Consider the following 25,489-nt stretch of genomic DNA (forward strand, 5'->3'; position numbering starts at 1 on the left):
CAATAAACATGAAGCCAAGGCTTATTATTATTATTATTATTATTATTATTATTATAATCCTTTATTTAAATGGAGCCACAAGAGTCCCGCAGCACCTTACAAAGCACATAAGCAAATGATCACACAAGAACACATTTATTAACAGTAAAAAACAATGCAGGACAAGGACATGGTTTATAAACATTGCTGCTATAGCAATCATGACTCTTAAATAAGCAGTAGTGAATCAGCAACCAAGTGTTAGATGCCATTGTGGGAAGTTAGAAGTAAATGATAGTAAAGCTGGGTACACACTAGGTCGACTCGACGGCCGACTGGTGTCGCGACAATATATCTGCAGATAAATCGAACATCGCCTGTGCTGCACAGCCAATGCAATGTCTGTGAATGATTTTGTTCATAGGCATATTGAGGGTACACATCTGCCGACTCGCTCGCTATACATCGGCCATTCGATTAAACAGCTATTATATTGCCCAGTGTGTACCCAGCATAAGGGTAGGAGAAGCACATGAGGGAAGATGACCATGCTCGTGAGAGCTTACATTCTATAAAGGAGGGGCAGACAGACAGTGGTGACACAGATGGGGTAGATAGTGAGGAAGGAGCATGAGGAAGTTGGTTATGACGAGAGCTGGAAGGCTTTGATGAAGAAGTGGGTCTTCTGAGCGCAGAGAGGTGGAGAGTCAGATAGAGAGAGGAAGAGACTTCCAGAGGTACTCTAGGGAGCAGCTTTGGTAAAATCTTGGAGACGGGATGGGAAGGAAGTACAGTAATCAGTCGGCAGGAGAGGCGGCATGCATTTGTGGAGTGAAGTGGGCTGGCAGATGTGTGAAGGGAGATGAGGTCAAAGATGTAAATGGGAGAGGAAAAAAAGAGATGGCTTTGTAAGTGAGTGTGAGAAGCTTGAATTCTGTTCTGAAGGGGCTACGCTGCACGCTTGGAGACAGGGGGCACCAAACAATATTCGAACAGGGCACCACTCCACCTGGAACTGGCCGTGGTCACTCTCAAAATGTTATACAGTACTTAAATGTTAATGATTTTATGAGAGAGAGGACAGGACTCTAGGCTTGTTGACTTAAATCCTGAAGGATGCGGATCAAGTGGGCTTCATTCCTGTCATCGGGCGGCAGATAATACTAGAAAGGCAATTAATCTCATTGTTTTAGATAAAACCGCTGTTCCCATCCTGGTGCCAATTCTAGATGTGAAAAAATGCATTCAATAGAGTAGCCTTGCCCTTCATAAGCTCTTTGTGTCATATATGTTTCAGAAGTTGCTCTCTTCAAGTTATCCCAGTTCTATATTACATGGTATTTGGCAGAACTGCCAGATGGACATTCCGGTCCTGGACACGCCTTTTTAAAAAATATATTTTAAAAATGTGCTCCACAGGGGGTGCCGTTGTGGTGGAGGACATGGGGTTGTGCTCATTCAGTGTAATTGCTGCCCCCTTCCCCCCTGAGCACAGCCAGAGAAGAGGCTGCTGTTGCTGATCAGAGACAGCAGCCTCCCTGAACCCACTGCAGCCCAGCACACAGCAGCTTGTGCTGGGGAGACACTGCCGCTGACAGGTTAAGGGGAGGGTGGTAGCGGACCTGGGCCTGAGTCCGACCCTGAGTAATAAGTACCTGCTCCCCCCCTCTCAACTCCACTGGAGAGGAGAGCTGGGTGCAGTTCAACTTTGGAAACAGGAAAGCTGATAGAGTGGGACAACTAAGAGGGGAACTTGTCTTAACAGATGGGACACAGCTGTATATTATATTTAGACAATCACAGTATACCAACATCAATACAGAGAAATATACAAGTGCATGTCTTATTGTACATCACAGCTTTTGTGGGAAAAGAGACTTCTCATTTTTTTGTTCTCTTCAGCCTATTTGTGTGGATTAGCAACAATGTATAAGAGACTATTTACACTAGCTCTTTTACACATGTAACCTAAACAAGTTACGTTTTTAGTGATATTTGCACTTGTTTCCATATTGTATTATGTTTATTCATATATGATTATCATGTGAAAATAAATTATATATAAAATATTGCTCAAATACCAAATACATATATCCTCTTTGTATAATTCAGATCGCGCAGCCATAATTGGTAGCATTATTGCTGGATGGAGCACAGTGCACATACCTACATATTAATCTGGTCCTGCAGGTTTTGAACATTCCAGCTGATTCACAGAATCAGAAGCAGGTTGTGATCATTGAAGCCACTAGGCCCCCATACCACTGTTTGCCTGGGCTCCATACAGATGTACCAACTGTATTCCCCTGATGGCAGCCCAGGTAAGCAACTATGAGCTGATATTGTACCGCAAATTTAATATATACAGAGATCGGTATCTGCTGGACATTGTAGTGCACTTGGCATTATTACAATAAATACACTGGCCGATGGTAGCACTGGTACCCTACACACTAGCTGTGGTGATACAGTACAGTGTATTTGCTGTTTGGTATTGTGGGCCAAATGTACTAAGCTCTGAAAAGTGATAAACTGGAGAGTGATAAACCACCAGCCACTCAGCTCCCAAATGTCATTTTTCAAACACATCCTGTAACATGACAGTTAGGAGCTGAGTGGCTGGTTGTTTATCACTCTCCACTTTATCACTTTCCAGAGCATAGTACATCTCCCCTTGTGAGTCATCTGGGTTCAACCATCCCCATGGAACACCAGAGTAAAGACTCAAGGAACCGCTGCTCATGCGCAGTAGAACATATCAGAGGACGGGCCTGTCTGACTGACTCTGGCAGATCCTAGTGACCGCCTACTCAGCCTACCTTATCAGGGTACTGGGAGGAGGCAGCACAGGAGTGCACTCCTTCCAGCAGCATGAACTGCCCATGGTACAACTTTCAGTAAAGCATTCCTGCAGGATACGGGAGCTTCCACTGCCTTATACAGTCTACTCATATTTCTAAAACAAGTATTTCATTGAATTTCCAGAGTATAAGCCAGTGGTCTCCAAACTTAATTGAGGTGTGAGCTACTTTAGAAAAATGAAACCTCCTGAAGAGCTACTAAAATTGTAGAAAAAAAAATCTGGCTAATAATGAACAATTGAAGGTAATTTAATGAAAAATGAAAAAAAAAATGTTCATAGAAAATAAAAATACATTTATTTATTACAGTGATATTGTTGTAGTTTACAAATAAAATGTAAGCACAGGCACATTTCACATTTCACTGTTCCACTGTTCACTGCTCCAAAGAGGTACGTGCAGTAGAGCAATATACAGGGCTGCAGTGTGATTTCCGGCAGGGCTGTGCTGGAGCCCGCCGTAGAGTAGACGCCGTGGGTGGAACCACGAGGAAGCACGTCAGGTGATTGCTGTAGAGGCTGCTGCAATCGCCTGATGTGCCTCCCTGTGGCTCCACCCATGGCGTCAATGCCACGGGGAGCACACGTCAGAGATCTCCTAGTTGGCTCAGCAGTACTGCAGCTAGCTGAGCTACCAAAATTAATACAGCGATCTACAGGTTGGAGACCACTGGTATAAGCTCTGCTCAGACAATATAAGCAATATTTAATATGTGCTGTTATAAAGTCTGAGGTACAGTATGATTGGGTTTGGGTCAGTGCAGGTTTTGATTTCCTTTTCATACAGTATGTTACATTGCTTTCTTGTTCAGCTCTTAAAACATGAGGTTTTTTTAATATAATAAATGATTAGATTAAGGTTATTTTCTGTAAAATATTTTCTTCAGTCCCTTTCTTTTATAGAATAAAATTATGAACTTATTTTGAAATCTCTATTAATGTAGAGTGTATTTATGGTGCCCTGCAGTCACTCTATAATAAAAACATTGATAAAACCTTTAGTCCTTATAGCAGGTTCACAGTTTTATTATGATACTTACGTTGTACATTTTATGCTCAGAATATAGCATGTATATTATACTATATAAATTATTGTAAGTAATTGCTGGGTATTTTATTGCCCAGTCAAAACATTTTTAAAAAGTTATTAAACATAGATTTTTTTTTTTTAAGTTGAACGGCACAAATACTATAAATTACATGGCAGCCCACGTTTGTAAAGAGGGGTTTAAAGCTTTACGTGCTTATGAGGGAGATTTAATAAACAGTCTAGCCCAGACACACGCTCCCTCTCAATTACATTTCCACATGGGCATGAGTTCACACTGTTTATTAAAAAATCCTTCTCCAGTTGTTTTAATGGAGTGTTTCAGATTAATGGCCCCTGTGGAGTTTAACTGCATTTCACTTCATTAAAGTGAGATTGGACAAAAGGTTACTTCAATTAAATTTAAAACTTAACCTTAAATCTGTATAGATTTTTTAAGAAAATGTGATAAAATTGCCAGCCGTATCTTCTGAGATTAATGGACAACATCCCCTTTGCTTATGCCAGTGCCAAATATTTGTCTGTTCTAAATTTGTTCACAGATGAATAGTGGCATTTTATGGAGTTGAAAGCCAATTTCCACTTGTTGTATAAATGGGATGAGCAGACGCTAGGGATTATATAAGCATTAATACTCCTTGATGAGAGTTTATATATCAGCAGTCTTACAGCGGATATATTTATTCATACCAAATCATTTCATTATTAAAAGTGAGTCCAGGGCAGGAATTTGCAAATTGCATTTTTTGGACTATGACAGCCTGTAAGATATTTAAGATTTGTGAGGGTGTTAAAGCAGGGTCCAGGTGTATGAAAGAATGGCATTTCACAGTTGCAGTATGGAACTAGGTATGGTCACCATGACAAAATAAAATAAATTCAAAGTCTGAAAAAAAACCCAATAAATTTTATTTGGTATTTTGCATATATCTGTCTTATGCACCTGTAATTGCCTTTCAAAATAATGAAGATGTGCTTCCTTAATGGCATACAATAACTACTGTGCTTTATACATGCAGAAAAAGAAAATTATCATTGCTCAATTAGGTGTGGGCTGAGTATTATAGAGATACAGTAGCTTACATTTCTGTCATAGATGCTTTTGTTTCATTACTCTCTTTGGCTAAGTAATAATTTATTAGACCTTTATTTAAAGAAATAGTAAGTGACATATCTGTTGATGACACCTGCTATCAGGAGCAAAGTGGCCAAGCAACTGCTGAGTCTAACTTATATAAACAACTAAAACCTCTCCCCTTTACCATAATCATTAACAAGCATTGGTACAATTAACTAGTGTCAAATACCAACCTCAACAGCGCCTAAACCTTAAAGCAACATAATAATGACACATACAGTATAATGGGGAATCACTCACTAGAACTTCAGAGCTTAACCACTCTGAGGCTTAAATACAGCCTTATGTTACATGCCTGTTGCATAAGGGGAGATTTACCAAACCTACTAAAAATGACAAGTGAAGGTGATGATCATAGCAATGAACCAATCAGATTCTAGCTATCATTTTATAGAATTTACAATAATTGTCCTGTAAGAGAGGACAGGTGTAAGTTGCACATTTCCTTCTGTATTCTTCACCTCTATGTTGTGGAACATGGGAGGAATTGGTTACGGTAGACATTGATGATCAATGTTGAGGAAATAGATGTATAATGTGACAGTCAGTGAAGGACACAAGGTCTGGGGCAGAAGAAAACAAGGTGGTAAGTGAGGAGAACAAATGTCAGGGTGTGCATGGCTGTATAAACTAGAGTGTGTAATTTTAGCATGGTGGTTGTGTCTGCATATATGGACCCAAGTTATATGTAACATACAATAGCAGGGAAATCTTTGCGTTTTACATCAATATAGCTTACAGTATATTTAGTATGCTGTGCATAACACACAATGCTGTACAATTAAATTGTAATTGGGTAGCATGTGTTGCACAACAAATAAGAATATACTAATTATGTATGGTAAAAAGTGAATATTCAGCACATATGGTGTTACAAAAACTGTATATACAGGTTAAGTCTCTCAAATCCGAAATGCTCGGGACCAGGAGCATTTCGGATTTTGGATCATTCTGGTTTTCAGAATACCTTGCGGGGGGGGAGGGGGGTCAGATGGGTGTAATGGGGAATTCGGTGGGTGCTTTGGGTGTCGCGGGGGGTCCAGCCGGTGTCATGGGAGGCCTGACATCTGTTGCAGGGGAGTCCGACGGGTGCTGCGCATGTGGCGGGGGTCCGGTGGGTGTTGCGCATGTGGCGGGGGCTTTGGCTCGTGTCGCAGGAGGCCCAACATGTGCAGCAGGGGGGTCCGGCGGGTGGCACAGGGGTCCAGCGGGTTGCCGCCATTGTCACGATGGGGTATGGCAGGTGTCACAGAGCATCTGGTATGACCTGCGGGGCGGATCCAGTGTGTAGACTATGCCCGCGCCGCTCATGATTGGCCATTGATACTAGTGACGTCATGACGTCACGGCTTCCCCAAAATATTCCGGTTTTTGGAATATTTCTGTTTTTAGAATTACGGATATGGGAGACTCAACCTTTGCATATATTCTAACTGCAGCAATATGAAAATCATTAAATAGAATAACAGCTTCATGTTCACTATATACAGTTTTATGTTTTAATATATAACCCAATATTAATATATGAAACATAATGCAATATGAATGGTAATATTGCAAACAATGTGTAATATGGCAAGCAATATGTACAATTAGTGAGATGTAACATGCATAACATACAATATGCCTAGCAAGATAAAATATAGTGTTCAAGCTATTATTATATACCCTACGGTAGGCTACATAGTATTACCAGACATTCTTCTAACATAATGCCCAGAAACATGCTCAGCAAGGACTACAGGGTTTTACCCAGCTAGATTTCCCGGGATGTACCTAGCTAGTTTGCAAAGGATATTTCTAGCTGCATGCTCAATTATGTGTCCTGGAAAATGCTCAGTAATTATCATGTACAGTATTCACATTCTGTTTTTGCTTCATGGAGCTACACAGTTATTTCTACACGGGTCTCAGGGCGCTGATTCTGAGTCATGTTGATATGTGTGTGCTATTTGACTGTGGCATGCAGAGGTTGTGAATGGTTTGTATCTCTACTCATTTCTTATAGTCTGTAATCTTGTTCCTTAGGGCATTCTTGTCATTGTTGTGAAATCATTGATGAATATAATGAATTATCTGTATCCACTTATTGACTTAACCCCCATCGGACTACACACATTCTTATGCATCAGTTCCAGCTCTGCTTGCTGATTTTGGAAATGGACAATGGCTTTACTTGTTTGTAATACAGCTATCACACATGGCCTTTTCTGTATCAGTCACTGATATTCCTTTAACCATTCCATTCAGGAGTTTCTGGACACTGTCATATTCAAGGTCACCCAATCTTCTGTGCCAGAGTTCCATAAACTGTAGGTCATATGTCATCATTGCATAACGCTGTTGTATGCTGTTGTATGCTGTTGTATAAGTAACAGCACTGGGTACCTGTTGCTATTATAGTCCCTCTTTTGTTCTATACAATGCACCTTCCTTATGCAAACTGTACTCTGTAGTCTCTTTGATCCAGAATACTTATGACTATGAGTTTGTTCTCATATCTGGTACATAAAGCACATCTTATATCTCTGTGACTTCTAGTCACTATTTTCAAGTGGGTAGTGATTATGCCAATTTATGTAGCTGTAAGCACTTAATTTCCAATTCATTTGATTGTTATAGGATCACACATGTTCAATGTACTGTATTCAACCACTGTTTATTTCAACTAAATTGTCTTTTAGCATCTGAGTCAATATACCAGAAATCCTATTTTATGACATACATAACACTTGTATTTGAATTTTCTGGGATTCTCACTTTTGGTGTGTAATGTGTCTCAGCATTTATCTCACCTAGCACATGTTCTTAGAACTGTAGCAGTTTTATCCTGACAGTTTCTGTAGTTAAGCATGGCTGTGTTAGCTTCTAATGCTACTACCAGGAAATCAAATTCAGACATTAAGTTCTGTAGCATTGCCATTACAATCTCCTAGTCCAGAGGTTCCCAAACCCAGTCATTAAGGCTTTCCAACAGTCCAGGTTTTGAGGATATCCATGCTTGACCTGAGGTGACTTAATTAGTACCTCAGTCAATTTGATTTAACCACTTGTGCTCAACCATGGATATCTCTAAAACCTGAACTGTCGTGGACTTGGATTCCTACCATCATTAATTGCTGGGATTTGGACATTTTTTCAAAGTAGTCACTCATACTTCTGAATTCACTTGGCTTGATTTTATGTAATATACACCTCAGACCATTTCTTGTGGTCAGACCCCAGAGTCGGATTAAGGGCCATTCGGGCCTGGGGCTGAAATGTTCAAGGGTCTATATTGAGGGAGGACCTGTGACCATTGCTGTGTGGGTATGGCCAGAGCCATGTGGATTCATACACTCCCTACTCCACCAGCCCCATAACACATAAAAATAGAGAAATTGCATAATTTGAAAAAACTAAAAATTCTATTTTAATTCTTATGATTTATGGCTTACAGTGTTCCAGCTAGACTACCGGTCATCATCATTCTGCCAAGTTAATGGTCCTATTTTTAAGTAGAGGCCTGGAGCTGTAGCTCCATCAGCCCCATTGTTAATCTGACCCTGTTAGACCCCCATCCTCATATGTCTTTAGCTGACATTTTCCCATGTATAATAGAATAAATGTGCTGTTCAACATTTAAGCCTATTGTTCTCATGGCACTTTCTGTATCCTCTGGGCTTCGATCAACTGTAACTTTTCACAACCTTTCACTCTTCAGTTGCATTTCCATTGCAAATTTCCATGTGGTTTAATTTTCTGAACCTTTCAGCTTAATGAACCCCATCATGCATGCAGCTCCTGTGTACATGATGTGCACTGAAAACAGTTTTACAGTCTCACTGATTTGTTTTAATAATACACTGCACTGACATGCTATGCTGACACTCTGTTACATGTGTCTTCTGGCATTTAGGTCTGCGTTCGACAATTTTTTGTAAAATCTAGGAGCCATCTTGAAAGTTTAGGAGCCAGACCGTGACCAAAATAAAAACTTGTATAGGCCACCACACATGCCGCTTCAGTGCCCCTCAACCTCCCCATATGCCATTACACTGCCACATATGCCTATTCAATGGTCTGCAGGTTCTGCCACATGCCCATACCTGCCCCAGTTTCAAAATATGCCATGCAGTAGGGCCCACATTCATATTAGGAAACACACTAGAGCCCAAATGCACATAATACCACACAGTAGTGTCCATATGCACATTATGCCACACATTAAAACCCAAGTTCACATTATGCCACAGTAGGTCCTATATGTACATTAATATAATATATTTTTTTTTAAAATAGCATTTGGACAATAGTATATGATGGCCCAGAAGAAAGGTGCAGGAGTCTTATTAATTATATTACAGAGCAATGAGGAGCTCAGCTGATAGTGTATGTAGCAGCAGCCGCCGTGTGGCACACAATCAGTGATCGCGGAGAGAGAGAAAAAATTGTGGGTCACAGGGGCCCCTCACTTTGGGGTCCTAATCCACTGTTTCTAGGTCCCATCAGATATTATGCAGGGTGAGGGCAAACAGCAGCTGGCACAGTACTCGGGGGGGGGGAAGGAGGGGGTTAGGGGCAGGCAGAGCTAGGGGTAGGAAGGGGTGGCTAGGTTATACAGCAGCTGGCACAGTAATGGAGGGGAAAGATGAGGTTAGGGGGTCATGATAGCAGCTAGGGCCGCCATGGGGGTAGGGAAGGTGCAAATGTATATAACAGCTGGGGCAGTACAAGGGGCAGTGAGGGGGCACGGGTAGATAACAGGTGGCGCAGTACTGGGGCAAGAAAGAGGTTAGGGGCAGGCATTACTGGGGTTAGGGAGGGGGAGGGTAGATAGCAGCTAGGGCAGTATTTGGGGGCAAGGAGGGGGTTAGGGGCAGGCAATACTGGGGACAGTGCTGGGAGTAGGGAGGGGGTCAGGATAGCAGCTGGGGCAGTACTGGGGGAGGAGGTAAAGGTAGATATCACTTGGGGCAGTGGTTACCTCCTTTGCTCACTGTTGTCCACCTGCAGTTCCTTTCTGCCTCGTGCAGTGTCCACCTCAGGAGCGCTTGCTGCTAGAGGGTGATGCCGTTCTCCTTCAGAAACCTGCTGTCTCTACCTCAGCCTGCAAGAACCGGGCTCCTCTCTGCTGCTGCTGCCCAGCCTATGCTGCCTTCCCCATATCCATTTATGTCCCCCCCCCGTGTAGCTCTAGCCTCCACCGGGAATGGATATAGAGGGGGGCGCACTGGAGGGAGAGAGGAGGTGTCAGGACATGGTGCCGTAATTGGCTGGAGACACGGTGCCGCGCGGTGACTGGCTTAAGGCTCACTATTTCGATGGGGACATGCGGTGATTGGCTTTTAATCACCACTACATGGCCATGTCAGCTTTGTCACCCCTTGTTATTTCCCAGGAATGCCCACAAAAATGCCTCAAATGTAAGAAATGGGAAAGGGAAATGAGAATGACTTCTGCACAAATAATTGAAAAATATTGAAAGAGAATGGCTTGTATTGAATATAATCATGAACTGCAATGAACACAAGGGTGCTGCCCAGGACAACTACAACAGTATTTTACAACCAAGGAGGAAAAGAGTTGTCTCTTAGTGGCGCACAAAAACAATAAAGTAAAGAAGTGTGAATAAAGAAAGAATTGGTGATTAAGTTTTATTTACCAATTATTACTTTATTCACACTTCTTTATGGCCTGTATTGTTTTTATAGGGCAGGGCTCTAGACTGCAGACCCTAATAGTAATGAAAGGTGCCATCATGCTGAGATTTTAAAGTAACATACACAAAAAACAGAGTTTTTGCGATCATTACTCTTCACATTTAAATTTATTAAATATAATTTCAGAGGTAGTTAGCATATCAATGGCCAATGATACGGGCCTGCCCACCAGCGTCAAGGTCACCACATTGAGCAGGTGCCTAACACTCTAGGGTTCACATCTGGGACGCAGGGCACCCCAAAAGACAGCTCAGCCAAAGCCCTCCCCAGGGAATCACACAAAAAAAAGAGTGACAGTCAAGTGTTAAAGTATCAGGTGTGTAAAAGTAGCTAATAAGTGTAAAAATAATAATAAAGGTAAAATATGTGTGAAAAAATACATGAATAATAAACAAACATAAAGGTGATTTACAAAGTGTCTATGTGTATTAAATGGTGATGTCCTGAAGAGATCCAGCCAGAACAGCTCAGGGGGCCCCACGCCCAACGCTCACCCCAAATAAACTGACACTAACAATATAAATAGGACTTACTTTAGATTATGCCTGTTGCCTGGTGCAGTCAAATGCTAGGTCCCTGCTTAAAAACATATATGAGGAGAGGGGTGCAAATCTAGACTGGAGCGATCTCAAGCTTCACATGTGTCTATAAATACACATAATATAGAGTATAGGGAGGGGCTCTAGACTGCAGACCCTAATAGTAATGAAAGGTAAATACACAAAAAACAGAGTTGCAGATGTACTATGCTATCATTACTGTTCACATTTAAATGTCTTATTGTTTTAACAATATTTCGCTAGCACTATGGTTATAGGTTCCATATTTTAAAAGTGATTAATAAAAAGTTATATTTTATTATTCACATGCCCACAAAATCTCACAGACCGATTCTGTACTACGCCTCTCATCAATGACAAAAATCGGCTAACTGTGTTTGAGTTGGGTATATTTACTAAAGTGCAGGTTTTTAGAAGTGGAGATGTTGCCCATAGCAACCAATCACATTCTAGCTATTATCTTCTAGAAGGTGCTAGATAAATGTTAAGTAGAATCTGATTGGTTGCTATGGGCAACATCCAGTGGCTTCACAAGGGGGTTCAAGGGGTGCCACTTGTCGAGGGGTGACCAAAGTGCCGACTCCTCAGTGACAGGAGCCGGGTGCTGCAATGTACAGATGTAGCCGCCATCATCGATGGCGCGACTAGTGTGTACACGTCTATGGCGTGCAAGTGCATATGCATGCACACGCCATAGACTTCAATGGGGAGAACGCCGGCCGCGCCTAGTTGCAGCCCAGTGAGAGCTGCGCTATGCCGTGATGCGTGACGCTGTGTGCAGGCATTGTGGCAACGATGATGGTGGCTACATCTGTAGCATCACGTGCAGCACTCGGCTCCTGACACAGTGAGGGAGCCGGCACTGCGCACAGACTGGTCCCTGGTGCAGTCTGCATACTCGGGACTAAAACGGGGGCTCTGGCCATGAGGCCATGCCCCTAACTGCGAGACCATGCCTCTACCCACGAGGACACGCCTCCTTTTTACCAGCACGCAGCAAAGCAACCCTTCCTGCACTGGGGGTCACCACGAGGAGGGACGCCACTGGCAACATCTCCACAAAACCGACACTTTAATAAATATAGGCCTTAGATGCTGGTTTACTACTCTGTTTGTTAAAGGCTGCAACATCCAGTTTGTCTATTATGAAAATACTTACCGTATATACTCGAGTATAAGCCGAGTTTTTCAGCACATTTTTTGTGCTGAAAAAGCCCCCCCTCGGCTTATACTCGAGTCATGCCCGCATGGTACGCAGCTGAGTAGCGTACCATGCGGGCTGCGGTGCAGACTGTGTCTCTGTGACACAGCTGCACCGCATGTGTTGCGCTGACCGGACAGAGTTCGGTCAGCACTACGCAGTGCCAAACACACAGCCGCCGGTGCTGGCAGCTGTGTATTTGTTGTAATAGCAGCCGATGAGAGTCTGTCAGACTCTCATCGGCTGCTGCTGCTCCCACTGCGGGAGCCATCTTCCAGCTCCCGCAGTGGGTAATGGGAGAGACGTCGTCATGACGACATCTCTCCCATAATGCAAAGCGGCCATAGGAGCCAGTAGCAGCGTCGGGACCAGGAGCGGGGTTTCAGGTATTTTTTTTTTTTATTACATCTCTCTCTACTGGGGGGGCTACAGGGGGGCAGGGTCGGATTAAGGGCAGGGCGACAGGGGCGGTCGTCCACACATAGGGGGCCCCCACACACTATCCGGCGAAAAAGTTGATCGCAATCTACTGGAAGCTCGCAGAGCTCCCGCCCATAGATTGCGATCAACTAAGGTAAGTGGGAACGTTGGCCTCTGAATGCTGATCGCTTCAGAGGCCATCGTTCCCAGTGATGCATTGCGCGGGTGACGTCATGATGTCACCCACGCACTGCAGAGGAGAGGAGCCTGCGCAGAGGAGTTAGATCCAGCAGACAGTGGCAGCAGCAGTAGCATTGATGGCGGGACTCGGGAGCCATGACATCATAGAGCGAAGACAGGTACGTTTTTTTAACAGGGGTGTGGGAGGGGAGGGAGAGCTACTGGGGGCACTACTTTATGGGGCACATCTACAGGGGGCATTTATGAAGAGGCACAACTACTGGGGGCATTGCAAGGGGCACAACTACTGGGGGCATTTAAGAAGAGCCACAACTACTGGGGGCATTGCAAGGGGCACAACTACTGGGGCATTTAAGAAGAGGCACAACTACTAGGGGCATTGCAAGGGGCACAACTACTGGGGGTATTTAAGAAGAGGCACAACTACTGGGGGCATTGCAAGGGGCACAACTACTGGGAGTATTTAAGAAGAGGCACAACTACTGGGGGCATTGGAACTGGCACAACTACAGGGGGTATTTAAGAAGAGGCACAACTACTGGTGGGGGCATTGCAGGGGGCACAACTACTGGAAGCATTGGAGTAGGTGCTCAACTACAAAGGGCATAAAAGAAGGGGCACAAATACTGGGGGCATTGGAGGAAAGGCAGAAATACTTGGGGCATTGCAGAAGGGGCACAATTACTGGGGGCATTAAAGAAGGGGCACAATACAGGGGGTATTGAAGGGACACAACTACAGGGGGCTTTGCAGAAGGTGCACAATTGCTGGGGGCATTACAGAAGCGGCACAACTACAGGGGGCAGGGGCAAAACTTCAGGGGGCATTGGACATCAGGCAGATAGACCGATGTGTGTATGTGTGTGTATATATATATATATATATATATATATATATAATATATTTATATATATATATATATATATATATATATATAACTTATAGATGGGGGCCCCCACACGTTTCTTGCCCAGGGGCCCCCACAGACCTTAATACGGCTCTGAGGGGGGGATTACTACTGGGGACACTACCAGGGGGGGATTAATACTGGGGGCACTACCAGGGGGGAATATTGCTACTGGGGGCACTACCAGGGGGGTATTACTACTGGGGGCACTACCAGAGGGGTATTACTACTGGGGGCACTACCAGAGGGGGAATATTACTACTGGGGCAGTACCAGGGGGGGATTAATACTGGGGGCACTACCAGGGGGGATATTGCTACTGGGGGCACTACCAGGGGGGGCATTACTACTGAGGGCACTACTAGGGGGGTATTACTACTGGGGGCACTCCCAGAGGGGGAATATTACTACTGGGGCAGTACCAGGGAGGGGATTACTACTGGGGCAATACCAGGGGGGGATTAATACTGGGGGCACTACCAGGGGGGAATATTGCTACTGGGGGCACTACCAGGGGGGGTATTACTACTGGGGGCACTACCAGGGGGGTATTACTACTCGGGGCACTAACAGAGGGGGAATATTACTACTGGGGGCAGTACCAGGGGAGGGATTACTACCAGTAGCTGCTGCATTTCCCACACTAGGCTTATACTCGAGTCAATAAGTTTTCCCAGTTTTTTGTGGTAAAATTAGGTACCTCGGCTTATATTCGGGTCGACTTATACTCGAGTATATACGGTACATCCATTTTTGTTATTTGACTTGTCAGATACAATTCAATTATCCCTGATGTGCTGCTGTAAAGTCCGGCTGTGCACATTATTATTTCTTATGGGACCTCTATATGGTACGAGGAAAAATGAGCGACCACATATTGTGGAAGAGTGCTTTTGTGACTGGTTCAGCGGAACATTGTGATGAATTGAATTATCCCCTTAATAGCAGCAGCAGTTATTTTACCTATATAAAAATGTCTGTGAAAATTTATCTTTCTATTTCGTTTGCCTGGCTATAGTACCTTAGCACAGGGTATGTGTTGTTTAAGAGATGTAATTATTAATTCCTTGTTGTTTACCATCTGTCTGAACTCTGTGCAATATTACAGTGCCCCCAGTTCATGTTATGCCACATTACAGTTACCCCATTCATATTATGCCACATTAAAGTGCTTCCCAGTTCACACTATATGGCCCAGTTCATATAATGTAACATTACTATGCCATCCAGGTCATACTATATGACATTACAGTACCCCCAGGTCAGATTATGCCACATTACAGTGCCCTCAGTACATTATTACATGTACTGTACACACCCTGCATACATCCACTCCACAACACTCTTACCATTATAACATCCACTACACTCATCACTAACTAAAAAGAAATGTCACCACATTAGACAGCCATATCTTACTAACAAGTCTGGTAACACAGCAGCCCCACATTTGTAGGGCTGAGAAAATTGCAACTTCCAGTGAGTTTAAGACAGTGGAGGAGAGGGTGGGGACCAACCAGCTTCTACCTGGGGAGGATAAGGGTCTTGAATATACTGATCAAACGTAACATAAATGCTGTTTTTATCTCCATTTGTTTAATGTACCTTCTTTATACCATGTGACCAGTGGTAAAACTCCCAGAGGCAATGGAATCATTGCTCTCTAGATGCCAGCTGTTGGATTGTGACACAGAGGAGCAGACCTGATGACATGGGGTACAAGGGGCACACAGATAAATCCATCTATAACCACTGCCTGTGCCTTGCTGATCACTGCAGCAGCCTAGCCAGTGATTATAGATGTATATATCTGTGGGGCTCCAGGAGCCACTTTTCTACTCTCTTTATGTTCAGGCACCGCCGGCGGCCCGTGTAATAATTTATCGCACCAATTGTCATCTGTGTCTGAAAATTTGCGATGCAGTGAGTGTGATGTTGTGATATGACACTGCGCCGCACTGCTGAAATTCAGACAAGCCACGGCGAAAAGATGAGCAGCCAGAAGACCAAGAAGAAGTTAGGTGTCTCTGGGCTGCAGCTGAAGGGAAGTGGGGTTTTGAGCTGGAGGACACTGTAGAGCTGACAGGAGCTGAGAGACATGGGGGGCTAGATGGAGCTGGAGAGACACGGGGGGAGCTGGAGAGACAGAGGGGGCAGCCTGGAGCTGGAGAGACACTAAGAGGTTGGAGCGACACTGCGGGGCTGGAGAGGCAGAAACATAGTAGAATGTCTGGAGAGACACAATGAGAAAAGAGGCTGAAGAGATCTGGGAGGAAGTGGCTGGAAATTTTCCACAACTGGCAGGATTACTGGCACATTGCTTTCTCCTTTGATCACTGAGCTGTGATAATGGGCATGTGCTGATAGATGTCGGTGCATGTGTAAGCCGGAGCTACTGGGGGTAAGGGGGGACCAACATCTATTTTGCCTCTGGTCATCTGGCAGGAACATATACACCCTTGCATAAGACAACTTATTGGGGGTAATCTTTCATAAATCTATATATTGTGAGAGGAAACAGTGATCATCTCTTGAACTGAAGGTGCCCACACACTGGACGATTTTAGGCATGATTTGTATGAAAACGATGCATCGGAATGATTACATCATTTAAAAAATTGCAAATCGTGCAGCTTCAAGGAATGATAACAATCTGATACACGGTCCCATGGGTTGTTTGTCATATCTTCAGATCTTACCTACTGCAGGTAAGATCTGACAATCCCCTTAACGATGCACTGATCACTAAGGACGCATGATAGGTTGTTAGTCACATTGCACAGTTTAGCAAGATATTGTCTGTCCAGGAGTGCCAGTGAGTTGCCCGGGGAGTTCAAGAGAAATCGTTGATGACATTGCATCTTTTGCGAGTAGTCCAGTGTGTGGGGGCCTTAAATTTTAGCTGCTCCATTTACCCTGATCTAGTGCACTAGAGTATTTTCATTTATTATTTTCATTGTGTACATCTGTAAGAAAATCTAATTACTGCTAACAATTTCAATCAGAACTCAAAGGAAAATTTGTACTGTCCTAGCACCTTGGATGTGGAAGGTGGGCCTCAAAAAAGAATAAAAGTCTTTAGTCAATATACCTTTTGGATTGCATCTATAAAGGTTGTGGACTAGGACTTTTATTGATCATGGATAGAATGTGAGTGAGTAAGTGCTTTGGTGTTAAACAATGTAATGCTGTGTCTGCCAAAAACAAGATTCCCGCAGGCAGGCTAGAAAAAGAAAATATTACAATGGGAAAAATCAACCAACATCGAAACATTACAAATATATCATGTACAGTAATGTCATTATAACTGTTGTGCTTGCAAGAATTAATATGTATAATGTGGTTTATATTGAATTCAATATTGAGTAATTCCACACTTACTATAAGGTTAACGTACAACAAATTGATTAATAGAATGCAATGAGATTAAGGAATAATACTTACATTTGTTGTTTTCATGTTTATTCTTTTGGGATGAAGGATAGGAGAATGGTTATATTGTATATATCATGTTGTGCAAGTATATTGTATCTCTTACTATATATAATGGATAAAATAATATGTTTGATTGAAGGGTAGAATGTGAGGAATATAGCGATATGGCACATAGGGCCTGATTCAGAGGCGCTCGCATAGCAGTGGGTGACCACCCACAGCTTTTGCAAGCGGCCTGGCGATGGTCGCGATTATAGCGGCCATCGGGCTTGCGACGAGACCCTTGTGGTAGGGTCTCGGTTCCTGCAAACCTGAGTGAACTTCCTGCTCTAATAGAGCAGGAAGTTCACTACTGACATCACGAATGATGTCAATAGGGCCGCCCACAAATGGCAGGTGTTCCTTTTGGGAACGCCTCCGTTTGTCCAGCCACCCCCATCCCAGCCTACAAAACGGGACTAGCTGTCGATCAACATCGACAGCCACCCAATTTTGTAGCGAGCCCAGAGCGAGTGAAGTTCTCACTCGCTCAGGGGTTCGCGCACGCTGCGCATGCACACTGGCCGACCATCGACCCGCTTGCGAGCACTATGCGCTCGCGAGCGTGTCTAAATAAGGCCCATAGTGTGAATTATATGTCATAACAGAGTGGTAATTTAAAAGCCATAGAATAACTGGTTTTCTAAATGTGAGGGCAGGAGAGCTGACTGTCTTTATTAGGTCATGTATCCTTTGAGTCATGTTACAGGTTAATGAAATGCAGGAAAGATGGAAAGCTAACCATTTGACATGCAAATGGAACCTAGCTCTGGATGTTCCTGAAATGGCCTAATTTCACATTTCGGAGCCACAGCCTAATTTTAAGAATTGCTAAATGTAACTGTCACATGATAATTATTCTTTGAAGTGTACAAGGCAAGGGAGCCTTTTGGTTAGAGTTTTGACCAGGTAATGAAATTAACAGATACAGGCCAAGTTCCCACTAGCTGGTTGCTGAAGTAAGGAAATACTACACAGATTTGTCTAGCTTAATGCCCATCTGTGTGTCCATTCAATTATGGTAACATTGTCACCAGGACATGTGGATTGCTCAGCCTTTGTGTCTGCATCTATAGACAGTCAGCACCATAGGGGGTAAAACAAATAGTAACCAGGCTAACATTCAGGTGTGATGAGATATAGCAGATCAAAGAGCAGTCATATTTGGATGGTTTATGTGACAAAATTGATGTATCAGTGATAGCTGGAAGCTTGGAAAATTATATACATATAAGGGGACCCCATATTCAGGTTGGGTGCGATTCCCAGATCACAGAACATACAGTTTTAAAGATATGAGATATCTCAAAAAGGCACCATCACAGACCCATCCTATTTACACTTTTATCACAGATAAAAAAAGGACCAGTAAGATGAACACCCCATATTGTAGGTAGTCCATCCACAGGGGAAATTATTCGGCTTATCCTGTTTTTAGATTAAAGGGATTTAGAAGCAGGCTCCAATCATCTCATCTCATCCACCAATCAGAGCGGATGAGTATGACATCACCTTGGGTGTGATGCTCTTCTGATAAAAGGGAGTGAAGTCCTGGGTTCAGTGTTCAAACTGGGGGATCAATGCCACATTGAAGTTTAACCTGCATTCATTGCATTTCTTACCATTCCTCCTGGCAGAATGCTGCATGTTTTCTGTAAGTCTACCTCTACCATTTTAATTTAATATTGCTATACATGTACTGTATGTAACTTTGTAACCAATCCTTTCTTTGTAACATTCTGTTTAAGCATTGTACGTCTTTTGTAAATAAAGTATTCTTTATTAGATTATTTCATATATGCTGCGAAACCTAGTCTTTGAAGAGATTATTAGTCCGCTAGGGTGACGCTACACCTATTGTTAAGTACGGGAAGCAGAGTGTTGGTCTCAGCGAGCTGTGTGATCGTCTGGGACACCGAGTCTGTGCAATTGTGGAGAGGTTAAGCAAAAGATTAACTGTGTGGGAATCTTGTTGCCGAGCCTGTGCAATTATTGGGGCAATAGAGGACCGGTGGCCTCTTTAAACCATTTCTATCGATGGTGGCAGTTTGGTAAGTAAGGTGTGAAAGCCCAAAAAGAAAGAACTATGGGAGTGCGCCAAAGGGTGTGGGTACAAATATTATGACTAAGTGGTGTGTAATGGTATTCCTACTGCTGCTACCAAAGAGGTGCTGAACCTCACATAAGTAACTGGTAGAAAAAGAAAAAGAAAGGAAGCGCAGTACAACTGACAGGATGGATAGCAAAAGGATATTTATTAATATAAATTAAATAGGTGAGCATTCGGAGTCAGGTTCAGAAACCCATCAACAATATTAAAAAATAATTAAAAATAAATAATAAGAATATAAGAAAAATCAGGAAAAAAAAATTATATAGATAGGAAGATGAATAAACACAGCTCAAATAACCAAGGGTCAAAACCGTACACAAACAGTAATATTGGAAATAACAGTATAACTGTGGAGACTGTGGAAATGCAATATGAGCAATATATATAAATATATATATATATATATATATATATATATATATATTTATAGGTTTGTAAAAAGAGTAAGACAATATCCTCCAGCTTGTGCAGTTAAATAGTCCAGCACTAAACGGTGTTGCAATAGTTCATTTCGAAATGCTCTTTGCTCATGTCCAAACATAACTGAAAGTCTCATCATAAAGTTCAGTCACATTGTCCATAAACTCAGCCAGATCCGTAATCTCTTGTTTATTTTCCAAATATCCCCAATTACCAGAGGTAAGAAAGTTAGCAAAGGCTTTACCAATACGATGTTTCACTGATGAATGTATCAAAGGGATATACTTTTTAGTCACTGGAGCAATGTCTCTTTTAGAACGTCCCATGTTGGTGTCCTGTAAAAGAACTTTTTGCAAATCATCATGAGTTATGGCATAAAATTGTTCTATCAATCGTCCCAAATAACAAACACCTTGAGAATTTATGGTAACCATTTGTAAGCATAGTTTCCACATATGTAATAGAGATCATTTGGCAAGAGGAAAGGAACATAAAATCCTAAAACCGTAGCTGACACCATCATTCCTAGATGACATGTATGAAATTCTTCTGGATTTGGTGCACTTCCTGTTCTAATTTCTTCCTCACTTTTAATCTGACCCTCCAGACCTTCTAAAACTTCTATATTTTCCCGATCTTCTTTTTCACTGATTTTCTCTACCTCACTATCCTCTGCATTTCTGGGTTTCTTACTTTGAAGTGTATAATTAAATAATTCATTATAGAAATCAATGGTACATGCTAAACAGTCAGGTTTCAGAAGGTTTTCCCTACAGAACTGTTTACATTGAGGAACATAAGGCTTAGGCATAGTAATGATCTTATTGCAGTAACCTGTTTCAACCTTTCCTAGCTTTATTGGATTTTCAGGCCTATGAATAGTATACAATCCTGCAGTTGTCCAAATCTGTGGTGTAACCTGTTGCATTTCATAAACTGTTTTATTAAAACAAAAAGGAATGCACTCACTTATATGTGGTGCCTATGTGGTGCCAATGTAATCACTGGAGGTGTTGTCAAATTCTAAGTGTCAGTAACCTTTTGACCACACCTTTTAGCAAAACAGTCTTCACAATCTACAGCATGTATCTTAGTAATTTCAGTGTAAAAAGCTGGTACTGGTGTCAGTGGCATATTTCGGCTTAACAATGGAATTCTGGTACACATCCAACAGTTGGTAACATCCAATACCTTAGCCAACAATGCATGATATTGTCAAATGGGATATTCCTCTAAATTATAACCAATATTGTCCATACACCACAATATGCGTCTTTCCTCAGGTGGTTTAGTACAGTAGTCACAAATGTACTTTTCAATGGATGGTAAATCAGTCTCCTGACACTGATCATTTAGCTCTCTTGTTCTCCTGCTTAGAAAAGAGGAAGGAAGGGACTTATTAGAATGAACTCCATCATCCACGCCAGTGGCGTAACTAGGGCAGGGTGAGCGGGGCACGTGCCCTGGGCGCCGTGGGACCGGCGGTGCGGGGAGCGCCGCCGGCCACGGTACTGGGCTGCCCTAGTTAGCTAGTGTGGCGCTGACCGCAGTGTGTGTGGTCAGTGCTACACATTTACACAGGACCAGCGCTAGGCTTCCCAGCGCCGGTCCTGTGCTGCACAGCTGAGTCCCTTCCCTCCCCCTGAGCACTTGCCCAATAGCGCCAGGAGGAGGGTGGCAGGCGGGCGGGCTCAGGCTGTGCTAACACAGACATCACCGCCAGAGCTGGCAGCGATGTGTGTGTTAACCAGCAGCCAATGAGAGTCAGACGACTCTCATTGGCTGCTTCTGCTACTGCACACATCACCGCCGAGCTGCAGTGATGTGTGTGTGAATCAGCAGCCAATGAGAGTCAGACAGACTCTCATTGGCTGCTGCTGCTGCACACTCATCACCACCAGTGCTGGCGGCGATGTGTGTGTTAAACAGAAGCCAATGAGAGTCAGACAGACTCCAATTGACGGCTGCAGTGGCAGCGCCCACTGCAAGAGCCGGCTCCCTTCCGGCTCCTGCAGTGGGTAATGTGAGAGATGTCATGACGTCTCTCCCATAATGCAGAGTGCGCCAGCCCGGGAGGACTGACGTGCGGACAGCAGCAGGCGGCTGGAGCGTGGATTCAGGTAAGAATTTTTCTTTTATTTATTGTTTAGTTTCTGTGCATATTTATCGGGAGGGCAGGGGAGGGGGAGAGGACTATTACTAAGGAGGAGACTACTACTGGGGGCACTGCTTTGGGGGGGACCACTACTGGAGACTACTACTGGGGGGGATACTACTGGGGCACTGCATTGGGTGGGACCACTACTGGGGACTACTACTGGGGGGGATACTACTGGGGGCACTGCATTGGGGGGGACCACTACTGGGGACTACTGCTGGGGGGATACTACTGGGTGCACTGCATTGGGGGGGTGACCACTACTGGGGACCACTATTGGAGGGGTTACTACTGGGGGCACTGCATTGGGGGGGACCACTACTGGGGACTACTACAGGGGGCACTGCATCAAGGGGGACTCCTACTGGGACCACTATATAAAGGGCACTGTATAGGGGGGACTACTACTGTCAGCACTGCATCAAGGGGGACTCCTACTGGGGCACTATATAAGGGGCTTACTACTTGGGGCACTGCACAGGGGGGACTCCTACTGGGGCACTATATAAGGGGGCTTACTACTGGGGGCACTGCACAGGGGGGACCCCTACAGGGGGCACTGAAAAGGAAGAACCACTACAGGGGGCACTGAAAAGGGAGAACCACTATAGGGGGCACTGAAAAGGGAGAACCACTACAGGGGGCACTGCATAGGGGGATAACTACTGGGGGCCTGCATAAGGGGCACTACTGGGGGCCTGCATAAGGGGGATCACTCCTGGGGACACTGTATAAAAGGCACTGCATATGGGGGATCACTACTTTGAGGCTGCATATGGGGGATCACCACTGGGGGCACTGTATAAGGGGAACTAATGACGGGCTGCATAAGGGGGACTACTACAGGGGGAATTGTGTAAGGGGCACTGCATATGGGGGATCACTACTGGGGGCCTGTATAAGGGGAACTAATTGGGGGCTGCATAAGGGGGACCACAACTGGGGGTACTGTATAAGGGGCACTACTGGGGGCCTGCATAAGAGGCACTACTGGGGGCCTGGATAAGAGGGACCACTACTGGGGGCATTGTATACTAGGGGTACTACTGGAGGCCTGCATAAGGGGGACCACTTCTAGGGGCACTGCATATGGGGGACTGTATAAGTGGCACTGCATTAAGGTGCAAATGGAAAGAAATGTTCGCAGTGACAAGAAAGGGGTGTGTCATGTCGACACGCCCAATTTCCAGTGGCCACGCCCCTTGTGACCACGTCCATTTTTCGCCGTGTGCGCCTACGGCGTGTGCACATAGTGGGAGGTGGGGGGGCTCCATTTTCAAATTTGCCCTGGGCTCCAAATACCCTTGTTACGCCACTGATCCATGCTAATGGATTTGTAGTAACCAGACCATGAACCCTCGCTCGCTCTCTCCCCAGCAAAAATCAGTCCCGCCACTGAAACAATTAGGAGGAAACCCAACACGCAGACCACCATGTTAAAAGTTCTTCTCTGCATCAGTCTATAGGCCTGCAGTCGGTGATAAGCAATCACTTCCATCTTGCTTGAAGAGTTCTCTCAGATATAGTTCAGTGTCTGCATCAGCATTTGAGTCTGAGTCTTTTAGTCCCTTTAAGCTCGGATCTCTGTCCTTTTTGCAGTGAGAGCCGTGAATCCAGGTGTCCTTCTCAGCAACCTTTACAGCTGTGTCTGTTGTCAGCAACACTTGCCAAGGACCATCCCATCGATCTGTAAGGGAACCAGAATGTAAAAAACTTCTTATCATAACATAGTCTCCAGGCTGTATGTCATGCGCTGGACCAATTGCAGATGCTGGTTGAACATCTTGTTGAGCTTTTCGCAGATCTTGCAACTGTTTAGACAATTGTATGACATATTGACAAGTCAAATCATGCTGCATTTTTAAGTCAGTCTTTGGGTTAGTAATGTATCGTGGTTGTAATCCAAAAAGTAACTCATATGGCGAGAGATTGAGAGGGGCCTTAGGTGTGGTTTGTATACTATGAAGCACCAAAGGTAGGGCTTCGGGGCACACCATTCCTGTCTCTTTTGTAAGTTTGGCTAGCCTATTTTTTATCACACCATTCTGTCTCTCAACTTTGGCTGATGCTTTTGGATAATATGGCATATGCAATTTTGATTCTATTCCCATAATTTCACACATTTTCTGAAACACTTTCCCTGTAAAATGAGTTCCCCTGTCACTTTCAATAACACGAGGCAAACCATATCTACATACAAATTCCTGCAAAATTTTCTTAGCTGCAAATTGCGCTGTATCGGTGGCCGTACACCATCCTTCGACCAACCCACTGAACATACAAACACAAACCAACACGTACTTGTACCCTCTGGAACTGTCATGGCTGCCGACACTTGAGACTCATGGAAGGAGTCAGGCCTACTTGGCACTATAAACTGAGGTGGTTTTAGGAATGACCTGTTCATGGAATCTCAGTTACATGGAATAAAAGTAAATAGAATTTATTCACAAGCAAAATATAAAGCAACATTTCACATAAAGTCTCAACAACACAGTAGTTCAGATATGCAGAAGTCAATTTTGGAGTAAACCCCCATATGTAAATAAAGTCTCTGATACTAATGTGGTAGGGAACCCCGAGTCCAATATGAGGCTAAGACCTCAGGATGGTATGAAGGACGTTACTAGGGTTGAGCCTTGTAGTGTGATGAAAATCCAGAAAGGGTTAAGCCCTGCAATGTAGTAAAGATCCGGAACAGGGTTGAGCCCTGAGACGTGGTGAAAATCCAAGAGAGGGTTGAGCCCTGTGATGTGAAACAGGGTTGAGCCCTGTAATGTGAAGCAGGGTTGAGCCCTGTGATGCAGTGAAGATCCGTGACAGGGTTGAGCCCTGAAATGCAGTGAAGTACCAGAGCAGGGTTGAGCCCTGTGATGTAGTAAAGATCCGGAGCAGGGTTGAGCCCTGTGATGTGGTGAAGGTCCGGAGCAGGGTTGAGCCCTGCAGCATGATGAGGATCCAGATCGGGGTTGAGCCCCGAGATGTAGTGAGGGTCTGGAGCAGGGTTGAGCCCTGCGGCATGACGGGGATCTGGAGCGGGGTTGAGCCCCGCGATGCACGAAGGGTCTGGCGGCGATAACTGTAACAGTGCAGTTGACAACTGTAGTAAAGGTGAGTTCAATGTCCATGGAAGTAGTAGACAACAGGCAGAGTAAATAATCCAGCAGGGGATGCAACCACAGCAATGGAGCAGAATAATAATACTTAAGCAATGGCAATGTTGAGCTCTGTAGTACGGCTGGTAACCAGTATCAGAAGTTTAACCGGAACACTGGTAGAGATATAGCAAAGTCCACAGCAAACCACAG

At 44.0% G+C, this 25,489-nt stretch overlaps 1 pseudogene; it reads right to left on the reverse strand.

The window, feature by feature from the left end:
- Nucleotides 1-7,197: 7,197 nt before the first annotated feature.
- Nucleotides 7,198-23,679, reverse strand: LOC148517382 (uncharacterized; annotated as a pseudogene).
- Nucleotides 23,680-25,489: the final 1,810 nt, after the last annotated feature.

The sequence above is a fragment of the Taudactylus pleione genome, unplaced genomic scaffold (assembly GCF_031769625.1).
Source record: "Taudactylus pleione unplaced genomic scaffold, aTauple2 ptg000218l, whole genome shotgun sequence".
Lineage (NCBI taxonomy): Eukaryota > Metazoa > Chordata > Amphibia > Anura > Myobatrachidae > Taudactylus > Taudactylus pleione.